Raw genomic sequence first — 13,150 nt, 5'->3', positions numbered from 1 at the left:
ATATCTAGAATTACCACACTCTGTCATCACAATAGAGTTTCCTAGAATCATAATGTAACTTTGAAGAAGGCTTTTCCCTAATCCAACTCAGACCAAGTTCTTGAAAGTCTCTAGGAAGCACAGCAAATCTTGCTGTGTTTTACGTGTGGGGGTGTGTGTGTGCATACATATATGCATACCCTTGTGATTGGTTCCTTTTGCAGTGAGGAGGGACAGAAGCTGTCTTTCCAATTCTACCTTCCTTTGCTGCTCACAGTGCTCTTAAAAATAAAAACATCAGGGGCGCCTGGGTGGCTCAGTCGGTTAAGCGGCCGACTTCGGCTCAGGTCATGATCTCGCAGTCTGTGAGTTCGAGCCCCGCGTCGGGCTCTGTGCTGACAGCTCAGAGCCTGGAGCCTGTTTCAGATTCTGTGTCTCCCTCTCTCTGACCCTCCCCGTTCATGCTCTGTCTCTCTCTGTCTCAAAAATAAAAATAAACGTTAAAAAAAAATTAAAAAAAAATAAATAAAAAAAATAAAAACATCAGCTTCAATATTCCATAAGGCATAGGTCAAGTTCAGTCCACTTGGGTTATATTTGAATAGGACTTATTTTACACAGCTCTGTTTTCAATTGTGAAAGAGAAAAAAATAAAAGGAATTGAGAAAAGAGAGAAGAGGGGAGAGAGCATAAGATATTGCACATTTAGGAAGTGGAATAATGATAGAAGATGCACTGAGAAAGCCTCAGAATGGAACCAACAAACTTGAAACTGCTGGTATACAAACTGGTATTTTTTAGATTTAAGAGAACACATGCAAATGGATCAGCTCTTTATTTTTACCTTATTTGATTTTATTTTTGAGAGAGAGAGCATGTGAGCAGGGAGAGGGGCAGAGGGAGAGAGAAAGAATCTTAAGCAGGCTCCACAACCAGCGTGAGATTATGACCTGAGCTGAAACCAAGAGTCAGATGCTTAACTGACTGCGCCACCTATGCACCGCTTTTTTCTTTCGCTTGCTTTCTTTCTTTCTTTCTTTCTTCCTGTCTTTCTTTCTTTCTTTCTTTCTTTCTTTCTTTCTTTCTCTTTCTTTCTTTCCTTCCTTCCTTCCTTCCTTCCTTCCTCCTTTCTTTTCCTTTCCTCCTTTCTCTCTCTCTCTCTTCCTAGAGCGTGTGGATCAGCCTTTTACAGAGAAGGAAAAGATGTCAAATCTACCTTTGTCCAGTGCCTACTGAGGGAATATACAGGATCCCAAATCCTCCTTATTCCCGCTTGAGGTCATTGAAGTTCTGTTTGATTTAAGCTTCCGATTCTTTTTCATTAATTCATCATGTTAAGGGCAAGGCACTTGTAGGTACCGATGGCATTCCAAGATCAAGTAGACATAGGGTCTTGACCTCAAGGAGCTAACAATAGGGCAGGGAAAGTGAGACACAGATAGAAAATGGACTTTGCCAGGTGGAAAGTACTATCTTGTGATACTAAGAAGGCTTCCATTTAAGAGATCAGGGAAGTTTTATGGCAGGGTTATTTCAGTGGTCCCTCAACAGAGAGGTATAGAAAAAGGCATTCCAAGAAGTGAGGCCCCTTTTCCCCTTGTTCCAGTTCCTACATGCAGAGAAGAATCAGCGATTCCCCCCTCCCCTTACCCAACCTTATCAGAGCTTTTTGGAAGCACCTCAGTGCCCCACAGGGGAAGCAGATTGAAGTTTAAAAAGAAACATAATTTGAAAGGATAAATATTAACATGTGAACATCTAGGTGGAGAGAGGGATGGGTGGAGTTTGAGTTTATCTTCTTTTTGCTTATTTGTGCACTTTCATTTTGGGAAAGAAATGGACTATGGAATGTACTTTTGTAATGAGAAAAAATAAAAACAATTTAAAAACATCAACCCCACTCTCCCCCAAAAAGAAGAGAAAAGGAACAAGAAGAGCATCCACATCTTTTCCACATTTAATGGTATTTTGAGTCCTCTTACCTCTCCATGATCACAGGTCTTTAGTATTGCCAGAGTTTCGTCCTGCTTGGAAACCCAGCCTGTATGCATCAACCAGAGCTGCACCATGTTTCAGAGCTGCCTCCGGAGAGTATGTCATGGAAAAATCATTGGCTTTAATAATACCAGGGCAGTGAAATAAAATTTCTAAGATAGTTTAGGCCATTTGGGCCAGAGGTCCCTAACCTCATCTAAAAGAGAAGTTACTTTCATTTTCTGCCAATCTTGAATTTCTGACAGTGAAAGCCTTAGGAATGAGTGGGGACAGAAGATAGCTGAGGGTCACCACTATTGACTCCATCTCTTGCCTGCTTGCTGGGAAGCCTTGTTTAATTTGGGAGGAAGAAAGGGGGTACAAGCCGAGTCGAGACTATGTAATGGCAGGTGATCTGAAAGTTCTATTGTATAAGCTTAAGCTTTGCTACTGGTGTGTCACTAATGGGTGCCACATAGTGATGGCCTCAGCTCTCAGGGCTGCCTGGTAGGACCAGGAATGGCCAGAGCCTCCCATCAAGCCTCCTCCTGTGGGAGTACCTTGTCAGTTCACCCCAGGGTACTGGTCAAATACCATCTTCTATGTGTATCATAACTTGGCACACATACAGAAAACACTGAGATATAATTTCAATATGTAATGTTACACTACAATTTACTAGTCTGGAGTGGCTGTCTTATGAAAAGTGATGTGAAAACAACAACAGCAAGCATTCACAGAGCTGTTCCTTTGTTCCAGGTCCTAGGATGCTTGATGCATTAATTCCGTGGTGGATATCACCAGCTCTTGCCTGCTCAGCATCCAGGCCCTCTTGCTGGGTAATAGCACCTACATTGTCTGTGGGAATTGTCTTTCCACACTGCATGCAGGCCTGTAGGCATGACAACTAAGATGCCTTGTTCTCCACCTATGAGGTAGACAGCACATGGCCCAGCCAAGGCCACGCTGACTTCTCTTCCTATAATTCAGTGTTAAGCAGAGAGACACAAGAATGGAAAATAACCTGAGCTGATATATCCCATTGTGAATATCCTGAAGAAGGAAACTGGTTATCTTTCTACTCTCTAGATCCCATTAGCTGCCCTAGTCCTCATCCTTTGCAAGACCTAGTAATATAATTTTCATTCAATTATGTTAGCTAATCCATATTCTTCCACTAAGTTTCTTCCACCATCCCCAAAGTTAGCCCTAAAGTCTATCTTTGTTGTTTGCAACAACAACAACAAAAAACCCAAAGGTATAAGCTAACCTTCTTAAGAACCTCATTTTGTGTCATTATTATCCCTATTTTAAGATAAGATAATTGAACTTCAGAGATGTTAAAAAATTTGCCCAAGGTCACACAGCTAATGAGTGGCAACCACAATCAGAATTTTAAGCCAAGTCCATCTGACATGGAGGCATGAGAAGAATGCAGATTTTGTCATGAGGGCAAAATTAACTCAACACCCCACTTCTCCACTCTCCGCATAGAACCCTGGTTACATCAATATCTCTGAACTGCAGTAATTCCAAGTTAAAAAATGGGAAAAATAATGCTCTTTTCACAGAGTTGTTGAGGGTTGATGGAAATATGTACATGAAAGCAGTGGCCTGGAGTATGTGCTTAATACACATTAATATCTTTTCCCTAAATATGAAATTTATTATCTCTGCAGAGTTAATTCAATAAACTAATTGAGGTCTTGTTTAGTTCAGAGATTACTGCTTCTGAGTTGACGCAAGTACAATCTCTCCCTCCTACTCTCTATTTCTCTCTCTCTCTCTCTCTCTCTCTCTCTCACACACACACACACACACACACACACACACACACACACACAGAGTTTTGTTTATGGGGGTTTCCTCTCATATCTTTATCCTCCATCTGTGTCCTGAGGTCCTCTCTGTGGAAGGCCTATCAGAAAATACATATGCCCTTAAGAAAAGGATCAGAGGGGATATATACATAGGCATACAATCTAAATCTTCCACCCAATATGCTTTTGGAGAAGGCAGAGAGAAAAAATTTTCATTCCTCTTAGGAATGATAAAAATGAGGCACAGAGACACTAAATATCTGTCTTCAGGTTACACAGCAAACCAAAGGCTAAGAGGGGACACAGAAATTCTACACTAAGCCATTTGGTCTGAAAATACCAGAGCCTGGAAGAGAAAGAGCAGGTTTTGTGGCGCCTGGGTGGTTCAGTCAGTTAAGCCTCCAACTCTTGATATCGGCTCAGGTCATGATCTCACGTCTCGTGAGTTCGAACCCCATGTCAGGCTCTGTGCTGACAGCCTGGAGCCTGCTTCAGATTTTGTGTCTCCCTCTCTCTCTGCCCCTTCCTCACTCACACTCTGTCTCTGTCTCTCTCAAAAATAAATAAACATTAAAAAAGCTTTGTTTTAAAAAGAAAGAGAAGGTTTTTTAAGTTGCTGTTTTTTTTTCTGCCCCATCTCTTCCCTCCTTTCCACACTTCCCTTCCCAATTCAATTAAAACAGCACCATCATTTAAACACTTGCATTAGGGATGCCTGGGTGACTCAGTGGGTTAAGCATCTGACTTGGCTCAGGTCATGATCTTGCAGTTCATGGGCTCAAGCCCCACATCAGGTTCTGTGCTGACAGTTCAGAGCCTGGAGCCTGCTTCAGATTCTGTGTCTCCCTCTCTCTGCCCCTCCCCAACTCACACTCTGTCTTTGTTTCTCTCTCAAAAATAAATAAAAATTAAAAAAAAATTAAACATCTACATTAGGCACATTTCTAAGAAAATTTCCCCAGATCCCTGTCCATTCTTGTCTTTCTCTTCAGAATTGTGACATACTTTCAATGACCTTATAATTATCTTAATAGGGGAAAAAAGCCCCAAAGATGTGTTCCCTATGCTGTAAAAATTAAAGTCCCCGGGGGCACGTGGGTGGCTCAGTCGATTGAGCATCCAACTTTAGCTCAGGTCATGATCTCACAGCTTGTGAGTTCAAGCCCTGCATTGGGCTCTGTGCTGACAGCTTGGAACCTGGAGCCTGCTTCCGATTCTGTCTCCCTCTCTCTCTGCCCCTAACCCACTCACATTCTGTCTCTGTCTCTCTCAAAAATAAACATTCAAAAAATGAAAAAAAATTTTTTAAAAATTAAATTCCTTTAAAAATATACAGATAAGGGCAAAGTGTTAATTGTACTGAGATTTCTGATGCTTCTGCAGAGATAAATTCAGGTTTTTCTAGGATTGTGAAAAACACAACTAAAAGACCTATTTAGTCAGTCAGTTAACAAGTATTTATAAACTGCCTGCCATAAGCAAGGAATTTACCCAAATAGACATTAGCTCATAACAAGAATGAAAGAAAATCCATACAGCTTGAACTTATTCAACATAATTATGACTCCCATGATTCTTCTGGTTTCTAGGGCCAAGAAAACAAAACTGTGATATGATAATATCTGGGATTTCTTTTCTTCTTCACATTCATTTCTTTCGATCGTGAAGGTTTTGAGGGTTCTTTGTTATTGAAATGGCAATATACAACAGCAAGTGAATTTTTAAAACTTAAAAATCATCTATAATACATTATTTTAGCACAGCAACTTGCATGTGAATATTGTGTCTTCCAGGTGCACACACATTACTCAATGGCACAAACGTGGTATGCTTGTTATTTTATGTTTCGTTGTCCATTTAATCATAAATCTTTTCCATGTTTCTTTGTACACGTCTCTGGATTTAAGCTTTTGTTATGAATGCAAAGTATTCCATTGTGTTGATGTACCACACATTTTCCCACTATTCCTCTAATGTTAGACTTTTCAGCTTTTCCTATTTTTTTCCTATTAAAGCTAACACAGTAGAAGATATCTTTCATGCATTTGGAATTTCAAAAATCTTTATTAAATAACTTTGTTGGGAAAAATTCTAGAATATAGTACTTCTAGGACTTTTCCTATACACTGGCATGTTGTATTCCTCTCAAATTTTACCTATTGCACTCTAAATAGCATTATGTTATTCTTTTTTAAATTTGTTAATTGTTAGCAAAAAGGAAAACAGTATCACAGTTTTGTTATAATTTGCGCTTTTGAGTGTTGTCAAAATAAACACATATTTGTGTGTTTGCTCATTTGTTTCCTCATGTGAGTGAATTTCTTTTTATGGACCCTGAATTTATCCATGGAGGTTTTTTCCCCCCAGTCAGGTTTATGGAGGTATAATTTACATATTATAAAATTTACTGTTTTTAGTGGAGAGTTCTGGCTTTTAACAAGTACATGCTGTTATAAAATAGTTCTTTTATCCCTGAACTTTCCTTGTTCCCCTTTGTAATCAACTTCTCCCTCACACCTCCAGCTCCTGGAAATTGTTAATCTTTATTTTTTTTCTCTATAGTTTTGTCTTTTCCAGAATGTCATGAAAATGGAGTCATAGTGTATAGTGTGTGTGTGTGTTTTTTTTAATTCTGAAGAATGTTTTTGGTAGTATTCAAACTACTTTATTAAAGGTTTGGTTCAATGTAAGAGAGCAACAGGAAGAACAGAAGTTGTAATTGTCACTCAGTTTCTTGTACCACCACACCTGGGATAAAGAGCTTTTTAGAAATGAGACTTCAAAAAGCCTAAGTCAATGCTTAACTTTTTCTGCTTCTCCCTTTTCAACACCCCACCTCTCTCTCTCTCTTTCTCTCTCTCTTTCTCTCTCTCTCTGCATGTGTGAGCAGAGGAGAGAGAGAGAGACAGAGACAGAGACAGAGACAGAGAGAGAATCTTAAGCAGGCTCCATGCTCAGCACCGAGCCTGATGTAGGGCTCGATCCCATGACCCTGGAATCAAGACCTGAGCCAAAATTCAGAGTTGGATGCTCAACTGATTGAGCCACTCAGGCACCCCTAAAGACATTAACTTTTAATCTATAATATAAAATGCAAATATTTCCCCCACTCTATTCATTTTTTGTCAAATTTTAAATTTAAATTTGAGTGAACAGTTCTCTCCCCCATGGATTCATTCAAATAATCCATGATTATTGATTCAAAATAATCCATAGATATAAAATAGATTGAATTCTATTTTTTTTTTTTTGCTAGCTGTTCTAGAATTTGGCTTTTTAATATTTAATTTGATTCAACTTTAGTTTTGGCCAGTGTTTGCAGTAAGGCAAAGACTTTAAAACTTTCTCGGATGTGACCCACAATAAGAAATACGTTTTACATCAAGACTAAGTACACACAAACAGATATACACAGAGATAAAACTGAAACACATGTTTTGGGAAACAAAGCTTCCACTCACTGCAGGGGATGCACTCTGATATTTTCTATTCTATTCTATTGGGTTTTCTTTTTCAAATGCTGGCCATGACCCACCAAACTGATTTCATGACCCACTGATGAGTCTGAAAAAGTATAAAATAGGATTTTATTAATGCATCACATTCCTGTTAGGTATTTGCACTCTACGCTTGGGTGACACCTGCAGATGAATGGATATACATGGATTAAACCGGGTCAGTTGGACATTTTCTTCCAGGGGCATGTTGAAGCAAATCGCTCCTTTTCATAGACTAGATTTTGGTGGTCACAGTAGAGAGGGGCATGGTTTTGCTCTTCCCAGTGTAGCCATCTAGTGGACTGGCAGCCTTCACAGGGTTGGCCTAGCCTGCCCTGTGAGGTGGGTCAGCTCTGAGGTGGCCTGTTGGTACAGGGTCTTTGGGTTTGGGGTAGCAGAAGCCACCATGAGCCATCTTTCATGTGGAATTAGTCGAAAGTAGCTCCAGTTCATCTGAGAGCTAAGAGCAGTCCAGGTGAAGCACACCTATGGCCCAGCTTTGCCAAGTGAATGCTGGGGAAAGCCTGTGCAAGGCCCATGCTGGGTAAGTGAAGGCATTGTCTCAGGAGGTGAGGTGGACTCCATGAGGAGACAAAATAGTGTGTGTGTGGCTGTGCACAGGTTGGAAAAACAATGACTAAAGGGAAGGATGGAGGCTGTTATAACTACCTTGGGTTGTTTAGAGAGAGGCACCAAGAAAGGGCTTGCTTGTCTAGGTCAGAGACTGAGAATGCAGAGACAAATAGTCCTGTGTAGCAGTGTGGGAGAGCTATGATCATTCTGTAGTCAGGAAATACCTCCCAGCCACTCACTCAGTGGCCCTGGCACATAATGTTTTGTGATCCACATTAGGTAGCTTGTATGATCTTTAAACAGCATCTTAATTCTCTTGCCTATTTATTAGGTGAATGACTGAGCCATGCTGAGGGTTTCAGAAGATACAGTACTTTCATACCTACTCCTCAAGGAGACCATAACTATTTATCTATTTAACCAAAATTAAAGAGTATAAGGCAGCTGTGATGGATGAATTTCTGGTTCTAGTTTGGTAGATGATGCTTAATAGTGTATTTAAAATTCTAACTTCTCATTCCCAGAGTTTTGAGGCCTTACCTCATTTCCTTGAGCACCTTAGGTATTGCTGTGTAGTTTCTGCCTCCCACCTGCTTTACAGCACTTATGAATATTCATGAGATAATATTAGAATGTGAGCATTGGAAGAACATCCCACAACAAGGTTTGCTTGCCAGGCTGCAATAGTACTTGTAGAGAGCTTACCCTGGTGCCTGAATTTTCAGGGAAACTAAGATTTTAGGATTTCCCTTAAACTTGGAGGAGTTCAAACCATTCAGGAGTTTGACCTGAGAAGGATAATGCTTTATAATTTTTAGGTGATTTTGTTGTTGCTTTTCCCTTCTTTAGAGTGACCATTGCATTCCTAACCCCTCCTGTACTTTCTATGTCCGTTCTCCTTGCAGTGGGTGGAAGATTTACACATGTGACTCTGGCTAGTACTAACAGATGTGAAATCTATAAATCTACAGGGAGCCATGGCTTTCACCCTATAGACTTGCAAAGGCACACATCTCTTTTTCCCCTTGCACTGGAGTATAAATCAGAACATTTCATTTAGTGAGAAAACCTATTGTCGAGAGATGCTTACTCCCTCCCTCCTCTGAAATATCACCTTCATCCTGAGCCTCTTTGAAGCATCTGGATCCCTGCCATCTGTCTTCACTTGAGCTTCTAGGCATTCACAACAATTGTATACCCTGCCCTACAGCAGCACCTTATTTGAGAAGCTTAGTTTAACTATCAAGTTCAACTGGGAAAGTGTCATCCTAATCCATTGGAATGGTGGATTGCAAATTTCATCATTAGGCTCACCTGGGAGCTTTAAAAAATCCTGCTGTTTAGGCTGTATCCCAGATCAATTAAGTCAGAATCTCAGGAGATGGGACCCAGGCATCAGTATTTTTTTAAGCTCCCCAGGTGTTTCAACATGCATTCAGGATTGAGAACCACTGAATAGTATTGCAGGGACCCAGCAGTTCAGCCTTCTGTTTATCTTTCATTTTAGCAAGATGTTGCCTTTCCTGTGAAAGGAATCTTTTTTTGTTATGTTTTTTAAAGTTTATTTATTTATTTTTGTGAGAAAGACAGAGAGAGAGAGAGAGAGAGAGAGAGAGAGAGAGAGAGAGAGGCAGAGAGAGAGAGAATCCCAAGCAGGCTCTGCACTTTCAGCATGGAACCCGATGTGGGGCTCAAGCTCACAAACCGTGAGATCATGACCTGAGCCGAAACCAAGAGTCGGAAGCTTAACTGAGCGACCCGAGCGCCCTGAAAGGAATCTTTACAACAATTAAAAACTCTAAATAGTTGATCACAGTGCTAGACCAATAAGAAAGCTTTCTTGGGGGGTGGGGGGGGAGAGGAACGAGATGGGTTGGCTAGCAAGGAAAGGACTTCATACACACAAAGTATTTTGCTATGGAATTGTAATCATTCGATTCTGAAACAAGATGCAGTCCCCTAGAAGCCATTCGACCCTTCCCTTTGCTACCTGGAAGGAATGAACTTGACCATCCTTTTGTTAAAAAAAGAGAAGTAGTGTGCTGCATCCCGCGCAGCCTCCCGGTACATGCGTGTATGTGCATGTGTGCATGTGCCTATTTTAGCTGTGGCTGTGTACTTAGCTGTGTAGGCAAGCGCTAGCGCCCTCTGCTGGAACAAAGTAGAATTCTCTCCTCGCGTAACAATTGTTTCTTCAGGCTGAGGTAATGGATTCGTTTCCTTGAGCTCACCAGAAAGGACGAGGTTTCGACAAGGACTTCCTGGCATTTATTCCTGTGACATCTGGCATACCACTGGTTTGTCTGGGTTATTTCTTTGATTGTAGGAAAGAAACACAAAGCATATTGGATGAAAGTGCTGGGAAACTGAGCCCGGCTCCTTCTCTGAGAGGTTTTGGAGCGTTTATTTGTGATGCTTGGTATTAGCACCAGTGGGGTATTGTGTGGTAATGGAGACACTGAGACTGGAGTGTAACTCCCACTGGTTAAGAGAGTCGTGCATTTAAAGGGAGACGAAATAATAATTCCAAGAAACCCAAAGATGTCAGAAGGGAAAATGCTTCCCAATCATAAGCAATTTAAAGATGTGATTTTTTTTTTTTTTAAGGCAGCAATCAAGACATACAACCTTGTCATTTGGGAGATTCTTTCACCCAAAGGAAGACTTGATGGTACTCACCGGTTAGAGCTTCAAAGGGCATCTCCTCGATACGTAATAAATGCTGGCTCTCCACCGTCAGTCCGTCCTCAGTATGCAGGTGCGGCTGCTATGGCTGCGCACAACGTTAAGTGCTGCACACTCCACCTTCCCGCTGGACCACCCACCGGAGGTTAGCATCGGGAGTCTCCAAGGTACAGCCTCTTCTCCCCCTTGTCCCTTCGCTGCAATTCTCTCTCAGGGTACAGGGATTAACAGTCGAGGCAACGAGGAAGGAATGAGATCCTGGGTGTCTGCCGCTCGCTCCTTGTCCTCACCGCTGCATCTCAGCTGGGGTTGGAGAAGTCGGTGCAGCAGAGCTGGATGCTGGCTCGTCACGGTTGCTATGGTGATCAGGAGCAGGCGACTTGACGGTGGCTGGGGAAGGCAGTGGAGAAGAGGTAACAGATGAGTGATGACGTGCTAGACTCTCCTGGGGTCTGTTGAGCCACAAGAGAGCTAAGAGAAGTGGAGTTCCTGGATGGTACTATCCAGAATGTCTGCTCTTCAGCTTCAAACCAAAACCAAAACCAAACCCTCCCTCTTCTGGGATTCTTTCCCTCCCTCCCTCCATCCCTCCCTGATCCCTATCTCAACACACACCCTAGCATTTTAAGGCTTGGAAATTCCAGTGCTATTTTGATGTTCCTTGCCCTAGGGAATCCCGCATGGCTCCCTGGGGGAAGTGTGCAGTTGCAAGAGGCCTCTTAAGGGTCCTTTTTCTGAGAAGGGCTCCTGCTGCTGGAGTCTAGAGAATCATCTTTCACACTTCCAAATGACTCCCCCTGGATTGTCATGGCCCACGGAACTTGAAAGAAATCTGCCAAGCACTAAAAGATGGAGGACAGGATAGATTTAAATAAATTCCTATCAGGATTTGCTTATTATGATTATAGCTTTATAATCAGAGCAGGAAGAAGCCTTAAAGATTATTTCGTCTTCAAGGATCATTGGTTTCAGTATGATATCCTTCTCAGCTATGTGGTCAAAAGCAGATTGACTCCAGCCAGAACTCTCAGAAGAGGTCTGACCCTTGCCTGATGACTTAGAGAAGGGGCTCTTGCTTGTCCGAAGGGTATCCCTTAATCACATCATTGTCTACCTCATTAATTAGTGTTTCCCTTATTTCCATAATCATTATTATGAGTGGAACTGACAGATTCAGGGGTTGTAGTGTAGAGGTGGTCCCTGCTTGTCATCGTGAGTCCCTCATTCATCACACAACTCTGCATCTGTGTCCGTTCCACCCATAGATCTGCAGGTGTTTTGCTCTAGTTCTAGAATAAGGGAGGGAATACATTTTTACTGAGCTCTGACAATGTTCCTGGACTTTTCATGGGTTATTTCATTTAATCCTCCTGTCAACTTGTGAGATTTTACATCACTGTTTTATAAATTAAGAACATAAAAGCACAAAAAGTAAGTTTCTTGCTTGTGTAAGGGTATTCAGCTAGAGAAGTGGCAAAGCTGGAATGGCTGCCCGGTTCTGTTTGACATGATAATGGAAGGTAGGAGGCCATCTGGGTTTAGCCCAAGTAGATTTTAGGAAAAACTTCCTGGGATGTTCAGAATCACTGGTAATTTCTCCCACTTCTCATGTACTGCTTTAATCTATTTCCACTGTTTTTAAAAAGAAATAAAATGTTTATTTTAGAAAACTTGAAAAATGTAGAAACATAAAGGAATAAAAGCCATCCATACTCCTACCATCCAAAGAAAACTATGATTAAGGGCACCTGGGTGGCTCAGTCAGTTATGTGTCCAACTTCCGCTCAGGTCATGATCTCGTGGTTCACGAGTTTGAACCCCGTGATGGACTCTGCTGACAGCTCAGACTTTGAAGCCTGCTTCAGATTCTATGTCTCCCTCTCTCTGCTCCTCAACTGCTTGTGCTCTCTCTGGAAAATAAATAGAAACATTTTAAAAAATTAAAAAAAACTCTGATTAATATTCCTGTTTTCTTCCAGTCTTTTTTCTTTTTATCATTAAACTAAGACTGTCATACGTAAATGTTTGTGTCACCCCCAAATTCATATGGTGAAACCTAATCTCCAATTGATGGTATTTGTAGGTAAAGCCTCTGGGAAGTGATTAGGTCATGAAGTCCTCATGAATGGAAGTAGCACTCTTATAAAAGAAACTTCAGAGAACTCCCTGGCCCTTCTGCCATGTAAGGTACACGGAGAAGACTGCTGTGTGTGAATCTTCACCAGACATGGAATCTAGTGATCCATGGTGATCTTGCACTTCCCCACCTCTGAAACTGTGAGAAATAAATTTCTGTTGTTAATAAGCCACACAGTCTATAGTAGTTTGTTATAGCATTCTGAATGAACTAAGACAAAGAATACACGCACACACACATACACACACACAATTGTCTACAATTGTACAATTGTAATTGCATCCTGATTTTCATTTAAAATAACATTGTGAAAATTTTACCCTCCATTAGGGTTATTTAAAAACATTACTTCAGGGGCGCCTGGGTAGCTTAATCACTTGAGTGTTGGACTTCCGCTCAGGTCATGATCTCATGGTTCATGAGTTTGAGCCCCACATCGGACTAGCTGCTCTCAGTGTGGAGCCTGCTTTGGATCCTCTATCCCC

General features: G+C 41.4%; 1 protein-coding gene across 1 annotated transcript in view; it reads right to left on the bottom strand.

Annotated features, from left to right (window-relative positions):
- MICAL3 (microtubule associated monooxygenase, calponin and LIM domain containing 3) overlaps window positions 1-12,398 on the bottom strand; it is a 229,793-nt gene extending 217,395 nt beyond the window's left edge. Inside the window, exons 1-2 of the mRNA XM_060658906.3 lie at window positions 12,277-12,398; window positions 10,523-10,918 (exon numbers count right to left, since the gene is read on the bottom strand). The gene's annotated coding sequence lies outside the window, so the exon portion shown is untranslated. The remainder of the gene's footprint in view (window positions 1-10,522; window positions 10,919-12,276) is intronic.
- Window positions 12,399-13,150: the final 752 nt, after the last annotated feature.

The sequence above is a fragment of the Panthera onca genome, chromosome B4 (genome assembly GCF_046562875.1).
Source record: "Panthera onca isolate mPanOnc1 chromosome B4, mPanOnc1 haplotype 2, whole genome shotgun sequence".
In the NCBI taxonomy this organism is placed as follows: domain Eukaryota; kingdom Metazoa; phylum Chordata; class Mammalia; order Carnivora; family Felidae; genus Panthera; species Panthera onca.
This window is presented reverse-complemented; position numbering and strand designations above follow the sequence as displayed.